This window comes from Halichoeres trimaculatus, unplaced genomic scaffold, assembly GCF_033239565.1.
Source record: "Halichoeres trimaculatus isolate MK-OKI-2021-1 unplaced genomic scaffold, fHalTri1.1 fHalTri1_scaffold_4, whole genome shotgun sequence".
Lineage (NCBI taxonomy): Eukaryota > Metazoa > Chordata > Actinopteri > Labriformes > Labridae > Halichoeres > Halichoeres trimaculatus.
In genome coordinates, this window is record NW_027437182.1 from 38113760 (window position 1) to 38133914 (window position 20155).

General features: G+C 42.5%; 1 protein-coding gene across 6 annotated transcripts in view; it reads left to right on the forward strand.

Moving 5' to 3' along the window:
- The window catches only part of dab1a (DAB adaptor protein 1a), a 381277-nt gene that overhangs the window by 284955 nt on the left and 76167 nt on the right, over positions 1-20155 (forward strand). The window lies entirely within an intron of this gene.

Genomic DNA, 20155 nt, shown 5'->3' on the forward strand with positions numbered 1-20155 from the left:
ACCCTTTCCTTTTCTTGACAGAAATAATCTAGTTACAAAAGAACCCTTATCATTTTAGCCGTAATAGATCTAGTACAGCTGAAAATATATTAAAATAAATATGTATATTTTAAATATGAAACAATTCATTTCTTTCATTAATTTAATTAATGATGCATTCCAAATATTCTATAAATCTAAAAAATAAAAAAAAAATTCACCACTAAAATATTACTTTGTCAGTACTATGAAGCTTCTGATCCAAACACCCAATGACTTATAACAGAAAACGGAAATTGTCAGGGGTGCCCAAACTTTTGCATACCAGTGTGTGTCAAACAAAGCTGCTCTGACCTGATGACATTTTCCTCATCAGGTACCCTTACACTCATTTACATTTTTCTTAGGCCAGTTGTTTTTCAAGGGGTCTTAATGACACATGACTTGAACATTTTCATGTTGGGGGAAAAATGGGAATAAAATGTGTTGATTGTAGTTGAAAACGATAATTAAAAAAACTGTCCTGGACATATCAGAGCAGCAGAATACTTTTGAAAAGGAGCAGAAGTCTGACGGAGAGTAACAGAAAAGCTTGATTTTAAATAATTGTCTCAAAGGGTTGTCCATCAAAATATTAGTTTACATGTCCTTTTCCTGTTTGCTTCGTATATAATATATATTTCTGTTGAACTCCGGTGCTTCACATTACTCAAGATTTGGGGCTTTTCAGAAAATATATTGGGCGTGGGGCCCAATAGTCACCGATGCAATAAAAGATTGATTGGTTCAAAAGTAATCAATAGTCTGGGTAGTTTATAAGAACAGTACTTTGTACTTTTACGTAAGTATTTTTTTTGAACACCAGTACATTTACTTGTACTTGAGTAAAATTTATGGTTATTGTTGTGTGTAAAGTTGTATTGTAATAAGCAATTGAATTGGGCTCCTTTTGAGGTAGCGCTCTGAAAAAAAAACATGGAAGGTCAGGGGCTGGCCTTGTCTTATTGTCTCCGATTTGGTGTCAATAGACCCAAAAATGATGGAGCAGGATTTTTTTTTTAACACATTTCCAGCCTCAGGCTTCATCACTACTAGTAGGCCTCACTGCTGAAAAGAGGGACTTACCATGGGGCTAGACCCTTGAAAATTTATACAGTGCTTCATTTGACTGCCCTGAATAGTCCCACTAAATATCAGACTTCAGTTCCACTGAGAATGAGTTTTATGTTACTTAATATGATGTACAAAATGTGCCCTTCATTTCCAGATGCTTTCTGATGTACTGAAAGTAGCCAAAATGGAAGTGAACTTCTTGAGTGACTCTTAACTTCATCCAAGTTGTTTTCACTGCAGATCTGCTCCCAAAGCGTTCAGTCTGCCCTTCTGGATGACCTTGAGCTGTTTGGTGAACTGTGATTGTTGCTTTCATTGTTTTTATTAAAGGTTATACTGCATTTTTAGAAGATAGACCCGGTTAGCCTGTCTTTTTCTGCTCCATTGTTGGTGTTTAAGCTCCTATGGGTATGAAAATGTACACCAGCATTGCCATAGGACACAGCATCAAGCAAATTGCCATTTGGTCCAAATTGGTTGAGGAATCTGAGAAATTTTGACCCTTGTTGGCCTTTTGGACATTAAAGGGAGACACCTCCAAACATCAAACCTGTGCCATCTGGCTCCCTGTTGGTTTAGGAGGCTAATATTGTAGATTCTGACTCTTGGGGGGCCCCAGTACTTGTCTTTAAAATTTGGTCTCAATCGGGTTAGTAATAAGGGTGAGCATCCATTCCCACTGGCAGGATGGTCTCAGGGTTTAAAAGGCTAACAAGCCCTGATTTTCCCAGTAGGACCATTGGTCAATTTTTTTTCTAATGGGACCTAGGGGCTGATCTTTTAGTATGTTATACTAGGTTTTATTTGGAACTGAACTGTGGTGGTTTGGTGTCTCCATGACCTTCCTGTGACCCCTGGCATACAGTCAAAATTTCACAATTTTGGATTCTGAATCTCCATAAATTGGAATTTTTTGCATCAAATGAACTGGAACTTTTAGGGGAGATTCAGGTGAGCTTTGTGAGCATGTGATTTCAGAGCCAAGTCTCAAGGTTGTTTCTGTAGCTACTTCTTGTTTGGGAAGGGCTAGCCAGACAGTTCCAGCAGAGTATGATTTTAGAGTTTTCAGAGGTACCAGATCCGAGGTTTCAGCTCTCTAAGTGTTACGGAAGTAAACTGAGAGCAGAAGAGGAACATTTATTGGGAAAATGTGTCTTTTTAGCCCTCATCCGTCTCTAAGAGGCCCCTGGAGGTCTGAAAACGTGCATGAGTAGTCACATTATCCCCATTATGTAGAACATGTGCAGTTTAATGCACTTTGGTTTAGGAATGTGTGAGATTTTGACCCTTTTTGGCCATTTCGGCCTTTTTGGACAATAAAGGGTTAATCGTCCAGGGAGAAACAGGCCTGTTCTTGGACCCCTTTTGAGGTAGAGCTCTGAAAAAAAACATGGAAGGTCAGGGGCTGGCCTTGCCTTATTGTCTCCGATTTGGTGTCAATAGACCCAAAAATGACAGAGCAGGATTTTTTTTTTAACACATTTCCAGCCTCAGGCTTCATCACTACTAGTAGGCCTCACTGCTGAAAAGAGGGACTTACCATGGGGCTAGACCCTTGAAAATTCATACAGTGCTTCATTTGACTGCCCTGAATAGTCCCACTAAATATCAGCCTTCAGTTCCACTGAGAATGAGTTTTATGTTACTTAATATGTTGTACAAAATGTGCCCTTCATTTCCAGATGGTTTCTGATGTACTGAAAGTAGCCAAAATGGAAGTGAACTTCTTGATTGACTCTTAACGTTTTCAAAGTTGTTTTCACTGCAGATCTGCTCCCAGAGCTTTCAGTCTGCCCTTCTGGATGACTTTGTGCCATTTTGGTGCACTTGAGTCAATTGTCCAGTAAGAAACAGGCCTGTACTCTGGCCCCTTTTGAGGTAGAGCTCTGAAAAAAAACATGGGAGGTCAGGGGCTGGCCTTGTCCTTCTGTCTCTGATTTGGTGTCAATAGACTTAAAAATGACAGAGCAGGATTTTTTTTTTAACACATTTCCAGCCTCAGGCTTCATCACTACTAGTAGGCCTCACTGCTGAAAAGAGGGACTTACCATGGGGCTAGACCCTTGAAAATTCATACAGTGCTTCATTTGACTGCCCTGAATAGTCCCACTAAATATCAGACTTCAGTTCCACTGAGAATGAGTTTTATGTTACTTAATATGATGTACAAAATGTGCCCTTCATTTCCAGATGCTTTCTGATGTACTGAAAGTAGCCAAAATGGAAGTGAACTTCTTGAGTGACTATTAACTTCATCCAAGGTGTTTTCACTGCAGATCTGCTCCCAGAGCGTTCAGTCTGCCCTTCTGGATGACCTTGAGCTGTTTGGTGTACTGTGATTGTTGCTTTCATTGTTTTTATTAAAGGTTATACTGCATTTTTAGAAGATAGACCCGGTTAGCCTGTCTTTTTTTGCTCCATTGTTGGTGTTTTAGCTCCTATGGGTATGAAAATGTACACCAGCATTGCCATAGGACACAGCATCAAGCAAATTGCCATTTGGTCCAAATTGGTTGAGGAATCTGAGAAATTTTGACCCTTGTTGGCCTTTTGGACATTAAAGGGAGACACCTCCAAACATCAAACCTGTGCAAATCCTGCTCCCTGTTGGTTTAGGAGGCTAATAGTGTAGATTCTGACTCTTGGGGGGCCCCAGTACTTGTCTTTAAAATTTGGTCTCAATCGGGTTAGTAATAAGGGTGAGCATCCATTCCCACTGGCAGGATGGTCTCAGGGTTTAAAAGGCTAACAAGCCCTGATTTTCCCAGTAGGACCATTGGTCAATTTTTTTTCTAATGGGACCTAGGGGCTGATCTTTTAGTATGTTATACTAGGTTTTATTTGGAACTGAACTGTGGTGGTTTGGTGTCTCCATGACCTTCCTGTGACCCCTGGCATACAGTCAAAATTTCACAATTTTGGATTCTGAATCTCCATAAATTGGAATTTTTTGCATCAAATGAACTGAAACTTTTAGGGGAGATTCAGGTGAGCTTTGTGAGCATGTGATTTCAGAGCCAAGTCTCAAGGTTGTTTCTGTAGCTACTTCTTGTTTGGGAAGGGCTAGCCAGACAGTTCCAGCAGAGTATGATTTTAGAGTTTTCAGAGGTACCAGATCCGAGGTTTCAGCTCTCTAAGTGTTACGGAAGTAAACTGAGAGCAGAAGAGGAACATTTATTGGGAAAATGTGTCTTTTTAGCCCTCATCCGTCTCTAAGAGGCCCCTGGAGGTCTGAAAACGTGCATGAGTAGTCACATTATCCCCATTATGTACAACATGTGCAGTTTGATGCACTTTGGTTGAGGAATGTGTGAGATTTTGACCCTTTTTGGCCATTTCAGCCTTTTTGGACAATAAAGGGTTAATCGTCCAGGGAGAAACAGGCCTGTACTTGGGCTCCTTTTGAGGTAGAGCTCTGAAAAAAAACATGGAAGGTCAGGGGCTGGCCTTGTCTTATTGTCTCCGATTTGGTGTCAATAGACCCAAAAATGACAGAGCAGGATTTTTTTTTTAACACATTTCCAGCCTCAGGCTTCATCACTACTAGTAGGCCTCACTGCTGAAAAGAGGGACTTACCATGGGGCTAGACCCTTGAAAATTCATACAGTGCTTCATTTGACTGCCCTGAATAGTCCCACTAAATATCAGACTTCAGTTCCACTGAGAATGAGTTTTATGTTACTTAATATGATGTACAAAATGTGCCCTTCATTTCCAGATGTTTTCTGATGTACTGAAAGTAGCCAAAATGGAAGTGAACTTCTTGAGTGACTATTAACTTCATCCAAGGTGTTTTCACTGCAGATCTGCTCCCAGAGCGTTCAGTCTGCCCTTCTGGATGACTTTGTCCCATTTGTTGCTCTTGAGTTAATTGTCCAGTGAGAAACAGGCCTGAACTTGGGCCCCTATTGAGGTAGCGCTCTGAAAAAAAACATGGGAGGTCAGGGGCTGGCCTTGTCTTATTGTCTCCGATTTGGTGTCAATAGACCCAAAAATGACAGAGCAGGATTTTTTTTTTAACACATTTCCAGCCTCAGGCTTCATCACTACTAGTAGGCCTCACTGCTGAAAAGAGGGACTTACCATGGGGCTAGACCCTTGAAAATTCATACAGTGCTTCATTTGACTGCCCTGAATAGTCCCACTAAATATCAGACTTCAGTTCCACTGAGAATGAGTTTTATGTTACTTAATATGATGTACAAAATGTGCCCTTCATTTCCAGATGTTTTCTGATGTACTGAAAGTAGCCAAAATGGAAGTGAACTTCTTGAGTGACTATTAACTTCATCCAAGGTGTTTTCACTGCAGATCTGCTCCCAGAGCGTTCAGTCTGCCCTTCTGGATGACCTTGAGCTGTTTGGTGAACTGTGATTGTTGCTTTCATTGTTTTTATTAAAGGTTATACTGCATTTTTAGAAGATAGACCCGGTTAGCCTGTCTTTTTTTGCTCCATTGTTGGTGTTTTAGCTCCTATGGGTATGAAAATGTACACCAGCATTGCCATAGGACACAGCATCAAGCAAATTGCCATTTGGTCCAAATTGGTTGAGGAATCTGAGAAATTTTGACCCTTGTTGGCCTTTTGGACATTAAAGGGAGACACCTCCAAACATCAAACCTGTGCAATCTGGCTCCCTGTTGGTTTAGGAGGCTAATATTGTAGATTCTGACTCTTGGGGGGCCCCAGTACTTGTCTTTAAAATTTGGTCTCAATCGGGTTAGTAATAAGGGTGAGCATCCATTCCCACTGGCAGGATGGTCTCAGGGTTTAAAAGGCTAACAAGCCCTGATTTTTCCAGTAGGACCATTGGTCAATTTTTTTTCTAATGGGACCTAGGGGCTGATCTTTTAGTATGTTATACTAGGTTTTATTTGGAACTGAAATGTGGTGGTTTGGTGTCTCCATGACCTTCCTGTGACCCCTGGCTTACAGTCAAAATTTCACAATTTTGGATTCTGAAGCTCCATAAATTGGAATTTTTTGCATCAAATGAACTGAAACTTTTAGGGGAGATTCAGGTGAGCTTTGTGAGCATGTGATTTCAGAGCCAAGTCTCAAGGTTGTTTCTGTAGCTACTTCTTGTTTGGGAAGGGCTAGCCAGACAGTTCCAGCAGAGTATGATTTTAGAGTTTTCAGAGGTACCAGATCCGAGGTTTCAGCTCTCTAAGTGTTACGGAAGTGAACTGAGAGCAGAAGAGGAACATTTATTGGGAAAATGTGTCTTTTTAGCCCTCATCCGTCTCTAAGAGGCCCCTGGAGGTCTGAAAACGTGCATGAGTAGTCACATTATCCCCATTATGTACAACATGTGCAGTTTGATGCACTTTGGTTTAGGAATGTGTGAGATTTTGACCCTTTTTGGCCATTTCAGCCTTTTTGGACAATAAAGGGTTAATCGTCCAGGGAGAAACAGGCCTGTACTTGGGCTCCTTTTGAGGTAGAGCTCTGAAAAAAAACATGGAAGGTCAGGGGCTGGCCTTGTCTTATTGTCTCCGATTTGGTGTCAATAGACCCAAAAATGACAGAGCAGGATTTTTTTTTTAACACATTTCCAGCCTCAGGCTTCATCACTACTAGTAGGCCTCACTGCTGAAAAGAGGGACTTACCATGGGGCTAGACCCTTGAAAATTCATACAGTGCTTCATTTGACTGCCCTGAATAGTCCCACTAAATATCAGACTTCAGTTCCACTGAGAATGAGTTTTATGTTACTTAATATGATGTACAAAATGTGCCCTTCATTTCCAGATGTTTTCTGATGTACTGAAAGTAGCCAAAATGGAAGTGAACTTCTTGAGTGACTATTAACTTCATCCAAGGTGTTTTCACTGCAGATCTGCTCCCAGAGCGTTCAGTCTGCCCTTCTGGATGACTTTGTCCCATTTGTTGCTCTTGAGTTAATTGTCCAGTGAGAAACAGGCCTGTACTTGGGCCCCTATTGAGGTAGCGCTCTGAAAAAAAACATGGAAGGTCAGGGGCTGGCCTTGTCTTATTGTCTCCGATTTGGTGTCAATAGACCCAAAAATGACAGAGCAGGATTTTTTTTTTTTACACATTTCCAGCCTCAGGCTTCATCACTACTAGTAGGCCTCACTGCTGAAAAGAGGGACTTACCATGGGGCTAGACCCTTGAAAATTCATACAGTGCTTCATTTGACTGCCCTGAATAGTCCCACTAAATATCAGACTTCAGTTCCACTGAGAATGAGTTTTATGTTACTTAATATGATGTACAAAATGTGCCCTTCATTTCCAGATGTTTTCTGATGTACTGAAAGTAGCCAAAATGGAAGTGAACTTCTTGAGTGACTATTAACTTCATCCAAGGTGTTTTCACTGCAGATCTGCTCCCAGAGCGTTCAGTCTGCCCTTCTGGATGACCTTGAGCTGTTTGGTGAACTGTGATTGTTGCTTTCATTGTTTTTATTAAAGGTTATACTGCATTTTTAGAAGATAGACCCGGTTAGCCTGTCTTTTTTTGCTCCATTGTTGGTGTTTTAGCTCCTATGGGTATGAAAATGTACACCAGCATTGCCATAGGACACAGCATCAAGCAAATTGCCATTTGGTCCAAATTGGTTGAGGAATCTGAGAAATTTTGACCCTTGTTGGCCTTTTGGACATTAAAGGGAGACACCTCCAAACATCAAACCTGTGCAATCTGGCTCCCTGTTGGTTTAGGAGGCTAATATTGTAGATTCTGACTCTTGGGGGGCCCCAGTACTTGTCTTTAAAATTTGGTCTCAATCGGGTTAGTAATAAGGGTGAGCATCCATTCCCACTGGCAGGATGGTCTCAGGGTTTAAAAGGCTAACAAGCCCTGATTTTTCCAGTAGGACCATTGGTCAATTTTTTTTCTAATGGGACCTAGGGGCTGATCTTTTAGTATGTTATACTAGGTTTTATTTGGAACTGAAATGTGGTGGTTTGGTGTCTCCATGACCTTCCTGTGACCCCTGGCTTACAGTCAAAATTTCACAATTTTGGATTCTGAAGCTCCATAAATTGGAATTTTTTGCATCAAATGAACTGAAACTTTTAGGGGAGATTCAGGTGAGCTTTGTGAGCATGTGATTTCAGAGCCAAGTCTCAAGGTTGTTTCTGTAGCTACTTCTTGTTTGGGAAGGGCTAGCCAGACAGTTCCAGCAGAGTATGATTTTAGAGTTTTCAGAGGTACCAGATCCGAGGTTTCAGCTCTCTAAGTGTTACGGAAGTGAACTGAGAGCAGAAGAGGAACATTTATTGGGAAAATGTGTCTTTTTAGCCCTCATCCGTCTCTAAGAGGCCCCTGGAGGTCTGAAAACGTGCATGAGTAGTCACATTATCCCCATTATGTACAACATGTGCAGTTTGATGCACTTTGGTTTAGGAATGTGTGAGATTTTGACCCTTTTTGGCCATTTCAGCCTTTTTGGACAATAAAGGGTTAATCGTCCAGGGAGAAACAGGCCTGTACTTGGGCTCCTTTTGAGGTAGAGCTCTGAAAAAAAACATGGAAGGTCAGGGGCTGGCCTTGTCTTATTGTCTCCGATTTGGTGTCAATAGACCCAAAAATGACAGAGCAGGATTTTTTTTTTTTACACATTTCCAGCCTCAGGCTTCATCACTACTAGTAGGCCTCACTGCTGAAAAGAGGGACTTACCATGGGGCTAGACCCTTGAAAATTCATACAGTGCTTCATTTGACTGCCCTGAATAGTCCCACTAAATATCAGACTTCAGTTCCACTGAGAATGAGTTTTATGTTACTTAATATGATGTACAAAATGTGCCCTTCATTTCCAGATGTTTTCTGATGTACTGAAAGTAGCCAAAATGGAAGTGAACTTCTTGAGTGACTATTAACTTCATCCAAGGTGTTTTCACTGCAGATCTGCTCCCAGAGCGTTCAGTCTGCCCTTCTGGATGACTTTGTCCCATTTGTTGCTCTTGAGTTAATTGTCCAGTGAGAAACAGGCCTGTACTTGGGCCCCTATTGAGGTAGCGCTCTGAAAAAAAACATGGAAGGTCAGGGGCTGGCCTTGTCTTATTGTCTCCGATTTGGTGTCAATAGACCCAAAAATGACAGAGCAGGATTTTTTTTTTTTACACATTTCCAGCCTCAGGCTTCATCACTACTAGTAGGCCTCACTGCTGAAAAGAGGGACTTACCATGGGGCTAGACCCTTGAAAATTCATACAGTGCTTCATTTGACTGCCCTGAATAGTCCCACTAAATATCAGACTTCAGTTCCACTGAGAATGAGTTTTATGTTACTTAATATGATGTACAAAATGTGCCCTTCATTTCCAGATGTTTTCTGATGTACTGAAAGTAGCCAAAATGGAAGTGAACTTCTTGAGTGACTATTAACTTCATCCAAGGTGTTTTCACTGCAGATCTGCTCCCAGAGCGTTCAGTCTGCCCTTCTGGATGACCTTGAGCTGTTTGGTGAACTGTGATTGTTGCTTTCATTGTTTTTATTAAAGGTTATACTGCATTTTTAGAAGATAGACCCGGTTAGCCTGTCTTTTTTTGCTCCATTGTTGGTGTTTTAGCTCCTATGGGTATGAAAATGTACACCAGCATTGCCATAGGACACAGCATCAAGCAAATTGCCATTTGGTCCAAATTGGTTGAGGAATCTGAGAAATTTTGACCCTTGTTGGCCTTTTGGACATTAAAGGGAGACACCTCCAAACATCAAACCTGTGCAATCTGGCTCCCTGTTGGTTTAGGAGGCTAATATTGTAGATTCTGACTCTTGGGGGGCCCCAGTACTTGTCTTTAAAATTTGGTCTCAATCGGGTTAGTAATAAGGGTGAGCATCCATTCCCACTGGCAGGATGGTCTCAGGGTTTAAAAGGCTAACAAGCCCTGATTTTTCCAGTAGGACCATTGGTCAATTTTTTTTCTAATGGGACCTAGGGGCTGATCTTTTAGTATGTTATACTAGGTTTTATTTGGAACTGAAATGTGGTGGTTTGGTGTCTCCATGACCTTCCTGTGACCCCTGGCTTACAGTCAAAATTTCACAATTTTGGATTCTGAAGCTCCATAAATTGGAATTTTTTGCATCAAATGAACTGAAACTTTTAGGGGAGATTCAGGTGAGCTTTGTGAGCATGTGATTTCAGAGCCAAGTCTCAAGGTTGTTTCTGTAGCTACTTCTTGTTTGGGAAGGGCTAGCCAGACAGTTCCAGCAGAGTATGATTTTAGAGTTTTCAGAGGTACCAGATCCGAGGTTTCAGCTCTCTAAGTGTTACGGAAGTGAACTGAGAGCAGAAGAGGAACATTTATTGGGAAAATGTGTCTTTTTAGCCCTCATCCGTCTCTAAGAGGCCCCTGGAGGTCTGAAAACGTGCATGAGTAGTCACATTATCCCCATTATGTACAACATGTGCAGTTTGATGCACTTTGGTTTAGGAATGTGTGAGATTTTGACCCTTTTTGGCCATTTCAGCCTTTTTGGACAATAAAGGGTTAATCGTCCAGGGAGAAACAGGCCTGTACTTGGGCTCCTTTTGAGGTAGAGCTCTGAAAAAAAACATGGAAGGTCAGGGGCTGGCCTTGTCTTATTGTCTCCGATTTGGTGTCAATAGACCCAAAAATGACAGAGCAGGATTTTTTTTTTTTACACATTTCCAGCCTCAGGCTTCATCACTACTAGTAGGCCTCACTGCTAAAAAGAGGGACTTACCATGGGGCTAGACCCTTGAAAATTCATACAGTGCTTCATTTGACTGCACTGAATAGTCCCACTAAATATCAGACTTCAGTTCCACTGAGAATGAGTTTTATGTTACTTAATATGATGTACAAAATGTGCCCTTCAATTCCAGATGCTTTTGATGTACTGAAAGTAGCCAAAATGGAAGTGAACTTCTTGATTGACTCTTAACGTTTTCAAAGTTGTTTTCACTGCAGACCTGCTGCCAGAGCATTTAGCATACTCTGAGGAATGATTGTGAGTGTGATCTGGTTCACTGTGATGCTTGTCATGATTTGTTTTCACTTATTTTGTTTAACAATCCTGGCTTTCAGTGGTTGATGCATTTTGGGCTTCTCAAAAAGTAGCCCAGATTTAACTATTCAATTTGGTCCACCTCCTTAATTATTCTAATGTTTCCCCAAATGAAGTGTTCAATTTGCTTTGAGCTTTTGATTCAGGTGGGGAATTTAATCTGGTAACAAAAACATTTTGTAAAGGCATTTGTCCTGAACAATGAGCCTGTGTGGCTGATATTTCACATGGCATTGTCACATGTTCCATTAACTAGTGGCTAACTGTGAAAAGCGTGGCAAATTATCTTTGTAAATTAAAAAAATGATTTGTGAATTGTAAATAGCATACAAATTTTAACAAATAAACAAACAAAATCAAACTTTATTTAATATCCATTCTATTCTGTTCTATAATATTAAATCAGGGACAGGAAAATGAATTAAAGGGTAATAAAAATATACTAATAGCAAAATGGTATTCAGTTGCATAAAAGAGTTTACACATTGAAAAATGAGTGCTGGTGGGGACTTTGTTGAAATCCTGCAATACCTGGTTCGGCCTCTGGGATTGCTATAGAACACACTCACAATTCCAAAAAGCCAGACTGCTGAGGACTTCACATACACACTGCAATACCGGGTTCAACCTCTGGGATTGCTATAGAGCACACACAAAATCAGAAAAAAATAGCCTGCAGGGGACTTTTGTGAAACTTCACCAGTCATATTGAAATCTCATTTCCTATTTGCTGGTGGGGGTTGACCCGTGGGGACCACGTTTTTGTCCCCACGGGGTTTTCTAGTCCCCACGGTGTTGGTGTGTATACATGTCAGTGTCCCCATCGGGATAGAAAAGCGAACGCACATACTGACATACTGATTCTGGCTCAGAATGGCTAGTCCCTCTAATGAAAAATCAAAGCAGTTCTTCAAAAGTTCTAAGAACTAGCACTAAAGTGTGTGTGTGTGTGTGTGTGTGTGTGTGTGTGTGTGTGTGTGTGTGTGTGTGTGTGTGTGTGTGTGTGTGTGTGTGTGTCTGTGTGTGTGTGTGTGTGTGTGTGTGTGTGTGTGTGTGTGTGTGTGTGTATTTGCATGGTGCGACATGATGATTAACTGTTTTAAATAATTGATGATTGCATCCCTCATTAAGTCCTCATCCTGTGTTCCGTCAGGCTCAAGCTCTATTTTTATGCCCCAAAATCCTCCTCTCTCCTCTCTCCTTTGAGAAAATCGACCCTATTTTGAGTGGAAAGTGAGACTGCAGCATCACACAGCATCGTGCAGCATTGTGCAATAGCATCCAGCAGTGTTCAGCAGCTTGGAGCAGCGTGCAGCAGCGTGCAGCAGTGTGCAGCAGCGTGCAGCAGCGTGCAGCATCCTGAAGCATTATGGAGCATCATGCAGCAGCATGCAGCATTATGCAGCAGTGTGCAGCATTGGGAGCATTGTGCAGCTTTATGCAGCATTGTGAAGCATTGCGCAGTATCATCCACTATTATGCAGCGTGGGGAGCATTGTAAAGCGTCATGCAGCAGCATGCAGCAGGGTGCAGCATTGTGCAGCATAATGGAGCATCCTGCAGCATTGTGAAGTAGCATACAGCATTGTGCAGCATTGTGGAGCATCCTGCAGCATTGTGAAGTAGCATACAGCATTGTGCAGCATTGTGGAGCATCCTGTAGTATTGTGAAGCATCATGCAGAAGTGTGCAACATTATGCAGCTGTGTCTAGCATTGTGCAGCAGCATGAAGCATTGTGCAGCAGCATGAAGCTTTGTGCAGCATCGTAGAGCATTATGCAGCATGTTGCTGCATGATGCTGCAAGATGCTGCAAGATGCTGCACCCTACAAACTGGTAATGCAGCATCTTGCAGCATCATGCAGCAGCATGCAGCATGGTGCACATATTTATAGCCTTGTTCAAAAAACAGCTTTGGTCTGAAACAGGGTTTGATTATCCAATCAGGAAACAGCTCAGTTCATGTGACCGACAGGTGCCCTGTAGCAGTGAGACAGGAAGCTGAAAGCCCACGTGGAAACTTTGATGTTTTAGTTTCTTGTTTATGTGATTTAGAATTATTCCGTCTTTCTGTCCCTGGAATGGTTTGTGGTCAGACCAACTTTTACTGATGAGATTGGCTGAGATAGGCTTTTTAATGCTGCTGCTGAACTGGCGGAGTCTGTCAGTGGAAGTCAAACTTTAATCATGTAATGTTAAACTCGATCCAGCAGGTGGCAGCGTTAAAGCCGCTTATAAATACATTGTATTATAATACAATTTATTTTATATCAAATTTCCGTGGAACCCAATAAACAGCTCACATTTGCATAGAAGACAAAAATATTCATTTGTGTCATGAAAAAGAAAATAAAGAAAAAGTACAAAACTACTTTCCATCATGTGGTCTTGAACCCACATATCCCACGTGAAAACTCACTCCACTAACTACCCAACCAACATGGCTTGACTTTGCATATACAACTACAAAGACATTTTTCTGTTTCCCTATGACTTGTCTTGATGTAGGCTACATTTGTAGTACCAAATTTGGTTGGTTAGATGTGCTTGGGTTACTTGAAGATGCTTATGTTACTTGATTGATGAAAGCTGGTGTTAAATAGTTGGACTATGCTTGTGTAACTGAGATTTTAGTCATTTTAATTTTTATTTGTACTTATCAAAGTAACTATCCAACCTAGTGCTATTGCAGTGCTATTACCCCGCTATTGCAGTGCTATTACCCCACTATTGCAGCGCTATTACCCCACTATTGCAGCGCTATTGCAGCGCTATTGCAGCGCTATTGCAGCGCTATTACCCCACTATTGCAGCGCTATTGCAGCGCTATTGCAGCGCTATTGCAGCGCTACTACCCCACTATTGCAGGGCTGCTACCCCGCTATAGCGGTGCTGTTGCAGTGCTATTACCGGGCTGTATTATAAAGTGTTACCAAACTCTGATAAAAACTGCCAGGAGCACTCTACAAAAGAGGTCAGAATTCCTGCCCTCCCTTTCACATCATCAAGCCATGGTTTGTTGGTGTGTTCTTGACACTCCTTCAGACACTGTGAAGCAGGATAACTTGTCACAGCTGGAGTGTGCAGCAAGTGTAAGAGGAGGCCGAGCATGTTTAGCAGCAGTGAGCTTAGGCTCATCTTTTGGGTCATACTGAACATCAGTGACGTGTTGAGGTGATCTGCTTTCTATAATACGGAGCAAACTAACAGACTGGTTCTGAGATCTGTCCATGGAAGATCTTTGTTTGCATTATCCTGTACAAATTATCTGCACAGAGAGCCACAGCAGTGAGACTTCACCTCTCAAACCCACACAGCCCTCAGGGGGGCTGCGAGACGTGGTGTCCTGCCGAGCAGAATCACAATCATACACACTAAAACAGTGTTACCCAACCCTGGTCCTGGAGGGATGTTACCCGACTCCAACACACCTGATTCAAATGATCAGCTCGTCATCGAGCTCTGCTCGAGCCTGATAACGAGCAATTCATTTGAATCAGGTGTGCAGGAGTGGGGTAACATCTAAAACATGCAGGGCAGGGGTCCTCCAGGACCAGGGTTGGGTAATACTGCACTAAAAGTTTCTCAGGTTCAGAGTAAGAGAGTTCATGTGCTTTGTGCTGAAACTCATCTGTCTCTGAGCACAGGACAGTAAGTCTGTTTACAAAGAAAAACATAGTGTTTCATTCAGACAGCTGATCCTGTTTCATCAACAGGATTATATGGTTATTCACTCCTCCTCAGTGACGCTGCTGCCATGTCCTCATTGTCTCCTCTTAGTTACACACTCAGCCATCAGATGAACGTCAGGCTAAAGTCATCTCAATAAACACATCTGTGATATTGCAGAGAGGAGCTGGAGCACAGGGTCAGACACAGTCTGTGGCTTCAGAGCTGGAGTCAGTCATCTGCTTTACACAAGTCAACAGTAGCGATAGGTAATACAGGGTAAAACAGGACACACACAAGCACACCCACAGAGCCGGAGATGTGGAATCAGACTGCAGGATTGTTCATAAAGGTATTCCTCAGCACAGCTTCAGCTCCTGCAGGAAACAAAACAGATTGTTGAGCAGAACCAATTTACATTTCAGCACATTAACAAGGCAGAGGGGAAACACACACACACACACACACACACACACACACACACACACACACACACACACACACACACACACACACACACACACACACACACACACACACACAGAGTCACTGGGGAGGTGCAGGGAGAATGAGATTTGTTTTCATCTATTTCCCCTTAAAACATGAGAAAGGAGGAATTCCCCACAGAGCCTGAGCGCTTTGATATCTGCAGCCCTGTGTCTGTAAATAGGTTAGCTGGAACGTGGCTGTATGTGTAACTATGTGTGTGCAACTATGTGTGTATGAATGTGTGTTATTCTGTTAATTTGCACATACATGTAAGTCTCTCAAATTGTGTGTTGGAAGTGTTCCTATTTTTGGTAGGGGGTATAGTGTGTGTGTGTGTGTGTGTGTGTGTGTGTGTGTGTGTGTGTGTGTGTGTGTGTGTGTGTGTGTGTGTGTGCGTGTGTGTGTGTGTGTGTGTGCATGTGGTGTGTGTGTGTGCGTGTGTGTGTGTGTGTGTGTGTGTGTGTGTGTGTGTATGTGTGTGTGTGTGTGTGTGTGTGTGTGTGTGTGCGCGTGTGTGTGTGTGAGGCTCGATGTGATTGGGTTGTTTAGCTCGCAGTGTTGAGGCCTCTCTTGTTGGTTCCTTTCAGAGATGGATGCAGGCATGAAGCCATGTGGAGCTCACAGGGCTGCTGTGTGTGTGTCCCTCACTGCAGACTGCTGGTGGCTGGAGGCCAGGCTGTCTGCCTCCTGAATGGGCTGCATGGCTGGCATCAGGCTGTCTGCAGACTGCTGCTGGCTGGAGGCCAGGCTGTCTGCCTCCTGAATGAGCTGCACCACTGGCCTCTCTGACTGCAGACTGCTGCTGGCTGGAGGCTGGGGCTTTCTGCCCCCTGAATGCGCTGCAAGGCTGTCCTCTCTGGCTTTTATAAGAGCATTTTAACAATTAATTTCTCAATGAATCAATTCAATCTTCTCATTAACTCTGCAGTGCCACTCTTATCTTAAAATCTGTTTTAAAAAATCTGTTTTAAAATCTTTTTTTTTTCTTCTAATCTTATTGTTTTATTTAATCTTTTCAATTTTAATCAGCTTTTTAATTGAATACGAATTGTTTTCTTTTAATTTATTCTGTCCTTAAAGCACTTTGAATTGCCATGCTGAAATGTTCTATATAAATAAACTTACCTTGCCTTGCCTTGCCTCTGGCTGGCCGCAGACTGCTGCTGGCTGGAGGCCAGGCTGTCTGCCTCCTGGATTACCTGCAGGGCTGGACACAGACTGGCCGCAGACTGCTGCTGGTTGGAGGGAGGTATTCTGCCCTGCTGAAAGAGCTGCATGGCGGGCCTCATGGGCTGACTGCAGATTGCCATTGCTCCATCCAGCAGGCAGCTACAAGGATCACTTTTAGGCTTTGAGATTTCCATTTTAGTTTGCTTCTATGCTCTGGAGTCAGACAGTGATAATGTATCTTACTCTGTGTTTACACGAAGCTGGATGGAGGAGCGGATTCAGATCTTTCCACTCTGGGGAGCGTTTTCAAAAGTTTGCGTTTTCACTGAAAACACAACGTGGTCTCGTCTAAACGGAAGGCCAAAACGCAACGAAATGTTTGCGGAATCGACCGTTTTCGGCGTCATGTAAACGGGGCCTTAGAGGATGACTAGTGACTGTGATGAGTTTTAGACGCTGGTAAGTCATATGAAAGGTGGTGATGAACTCTGACCCCAGGCAGATTGTCCTTTAAATGTATTGGTGTGAAGGAAAAGAAGGTTAAAAGAAAAACCTCTGAGAGGGTGTAAAAGTATCCCACCGGACTAGGGCTGGGTACCGAACTTCAGTTCTTTTATGGCTTCAGTGGTACTAAATATTAAAACATGCCTCATCTTTTGGTGTCGAGTTTCGGTATCTGAGGGGTTAGTTACGTGATCAAGCTCTAATAATGCCACTGGTGATTTGCTGTAATGTCACCTGTGGCTTTGTTGACAACTTATTGGCTTTGTTGATGCATGTAGTGAATCTAGAGTCAATTTTTGTCAAGAGCAACTACTGACAGGAACATTTCTGGAGTTTGGAGACTGCGAATCAGCGTCTAAACGCGTCTTTGCATTGACTTTGTATGTAATCTCACCGCAAATTTGCATTTGGTGTACCATAATGGTTTACTCACCACACAACAGAAACTAGAATGTCCTAAAAATATTCTTGTGCGTCTTTGACACCCAGCTCCATAACTGACACATGTTCCTTATGGTCCCTATCAACAGCCCAAAGAGTTAAATATAAACTAAACCTCTTATCAGTAACCGTTCAAACCCCTGTCCTTAAATGCTCTGTTTTCTATCTGTCACTCCTCAGGACTTTGATTAAGATCTTTGACTGAAACATTTACAAAGCCAGGGCCCTTTTAGGTTCACCTGCAGATTATTAATGATGTGATTGACACGTGTAAAACCTGCTGCTCTTTTAAGTTAGTACTCTGATCATTTTTATATTTAGATAGTTTTAAAATTTACATCAGTTTTTCTTAAAACACCTCCACTCTACCGAAGAAAATCTTTGTTTTTGGTGTTGTGGACGGATCATGATTTGTGGAAGTAGACTGCGGGGAGGGAGATGGGATGACGATGAGCGATTGATCAGAGCGGCGTGCTGCTCGGACAAACATGACTGAGAAGTTGTTTGACTTTTACCTGGGGCAGAGCTGAGTCTTGTCTTTCACTGTAACTTCGTCTATTCCACCAACTGAACCCTCCGTTCAGCATAAATCTATCTGCTGACGAACAGGGCAACACAACAAACCTGCAACGAGGTGCGCTCTGACAAGCAGGGGCGGACCAGACTTTTTGGCATGAGTTTTTGTGGGCCCACATTAGAACAAATAGCTTTTATTTTTGCTCATTTGTTCGTGTAAAGATTACATGATGAACAGGCTACAGCTTCAACAAAAAATAAAACTTGACAGAAACAAAGCGTTAAAAAAACATTTAAAAGTAGAATATAACTGAACAGTTCTGTAGTGCACTGAAAACAGTACTGTAAAAACTTTTTAACTGTATTTTTAAACTCAAAATGTATAAAATGGTGCAACTTTCAATGTCAGGGCAAACGAGTCAGCCTCCTTTAAAACTACAAAGTGAAGTTGTTGAAACAGAAGAACAGCTAAAACTTCAATTCCAGGAGTGAAATAGAGGTTACTTTTATTAAGTTTTTGATAAAATTAAAACAAAATAGGCTCTGAGCTATCTCTGTCATTTGTACTTAGTGTTTTCTTTAATAGGTGGGGAAAATAAAGAGGTCAAAAAAACGCAAAATCGAATTTTTTGTGACAAAATCTGGGATTTTATTTTTAGGTGGTATCACCCAGCCCTAGAGCCAGCACTGTACACTTAACTTTGAGTACTGAGATGATGTGTTGTACTTTTTGAATGATTGATGACATATGGTGAGAGTTCATGTTTGTTATAATGTGTTATAAAGTCTTATTGCAGATAGCAGGAATGACCTGTGGGGGCGATCTGTCTTGCGGGATGGGAGTCTGAGTCTGCTGCTGAAGGAGCTACTTCAGTCCCACACAGTTTCATGTAGTGGGTGAGAGGGATTGTCTATAATGGATCCAAGCTTTTCCAGCATCCTCCTCTCACCCACCTCCTCCAGGGAGTCTAAGGAGCAGTCCAGGACAGAACCAGCCCTCCTGACCAGTCTGTTCAGTCTCTTTCTGTCCCTCTCCGTACTCCCCACTCCCCAGCAGACCACTGCATAGAAAACAGAAGCCACCACAGTTATAGAAAGTCCTGAGCAAAGTCCTGCACACTCCAAAGGACCTCAGTCTCCTCAGGTTGTGAGGACTTTGGCCATTCTTGTACAGGACATCCGTGTTGTTTGACCAGTCCAGTTTATTGTTGGGGAGGAATTTGTAGGACTCCACCATCTCCATGTCCAGACCCTGGAAGTTCACAGGTGCAGTCTGGGGTGCCCTCCTCCTGCGGAAATCCATGACCATCTCCCTTGTCTTACTGGTGTTGAGCTGGAGGTGGTTTCTGTCACACCAGTCCACGAAGTCAGAGATGACAGTCCTGTAGTCCTGCTCGTCCCCCTCTGATACGCATCCGACGATGGTCGTATCATCAGGGAACTTCTGGAAGTGACAGCTCCCAGAGCTTTAAAAAATGGTTATTGGTATCGAAAATATTGGATGGATACCCAGCCCCACACTGGACACACAGTCTCAAAGTGGACTGGCTGGTATGAAGAGTGCAGGGAAAAAATCCAGTTCCCCCCCACTTAGCATGTGTCATCTCACCTGCAGGATGGAGGTCTGACTCTGATTTCATGGTTTTCATCCATGTCGATGCAGTCAGACAACGCTGAGATATCAGCTACACTCAGATTGAGTGTTAAAAGAGTTGCTTTTTGGATTAACTCGATTCGGGAGGGACATGATGGAGACACATGTACATGTTGCATTGCACTGTGCAAACGAGCTGATAGAGACACAGGCAGCTATGAGAGGCTAGAAACCCTGACCTGTTTACAACCTGACAGTGACCCAGCTGTGCTACCTCTGAAGGCTGAACACTAATCCACCTCCTCTGTTCATACAGAACTTTAATACAGAGCAGCTGTCCTGCCGACAATGCCAAATTGCCATCACGAACAGGATCTTAACAGAACGGTGACTGCTAATTGGCTGCATATTATTTTTTTGCAACCACTATGTCACAGCACAACAAAACAACCCAGAGCTGAGTCTTTGAACAGATTTTACTCCATCAGCTAACTCATCCAGCTGCTATGTTTACAGAGAACCTGTTCACACTAAAAGACTCAGTGTAGAGCTGTCAGTGGATAGATGATGAGCTTCAGTCACTTGGAGGAGTGGATTAGAAAGAATGTGAGCTTCACTGGATTAAACTCCTTCATTGTTATCTCATCAGTATGTCCTACTCTGCTTTTC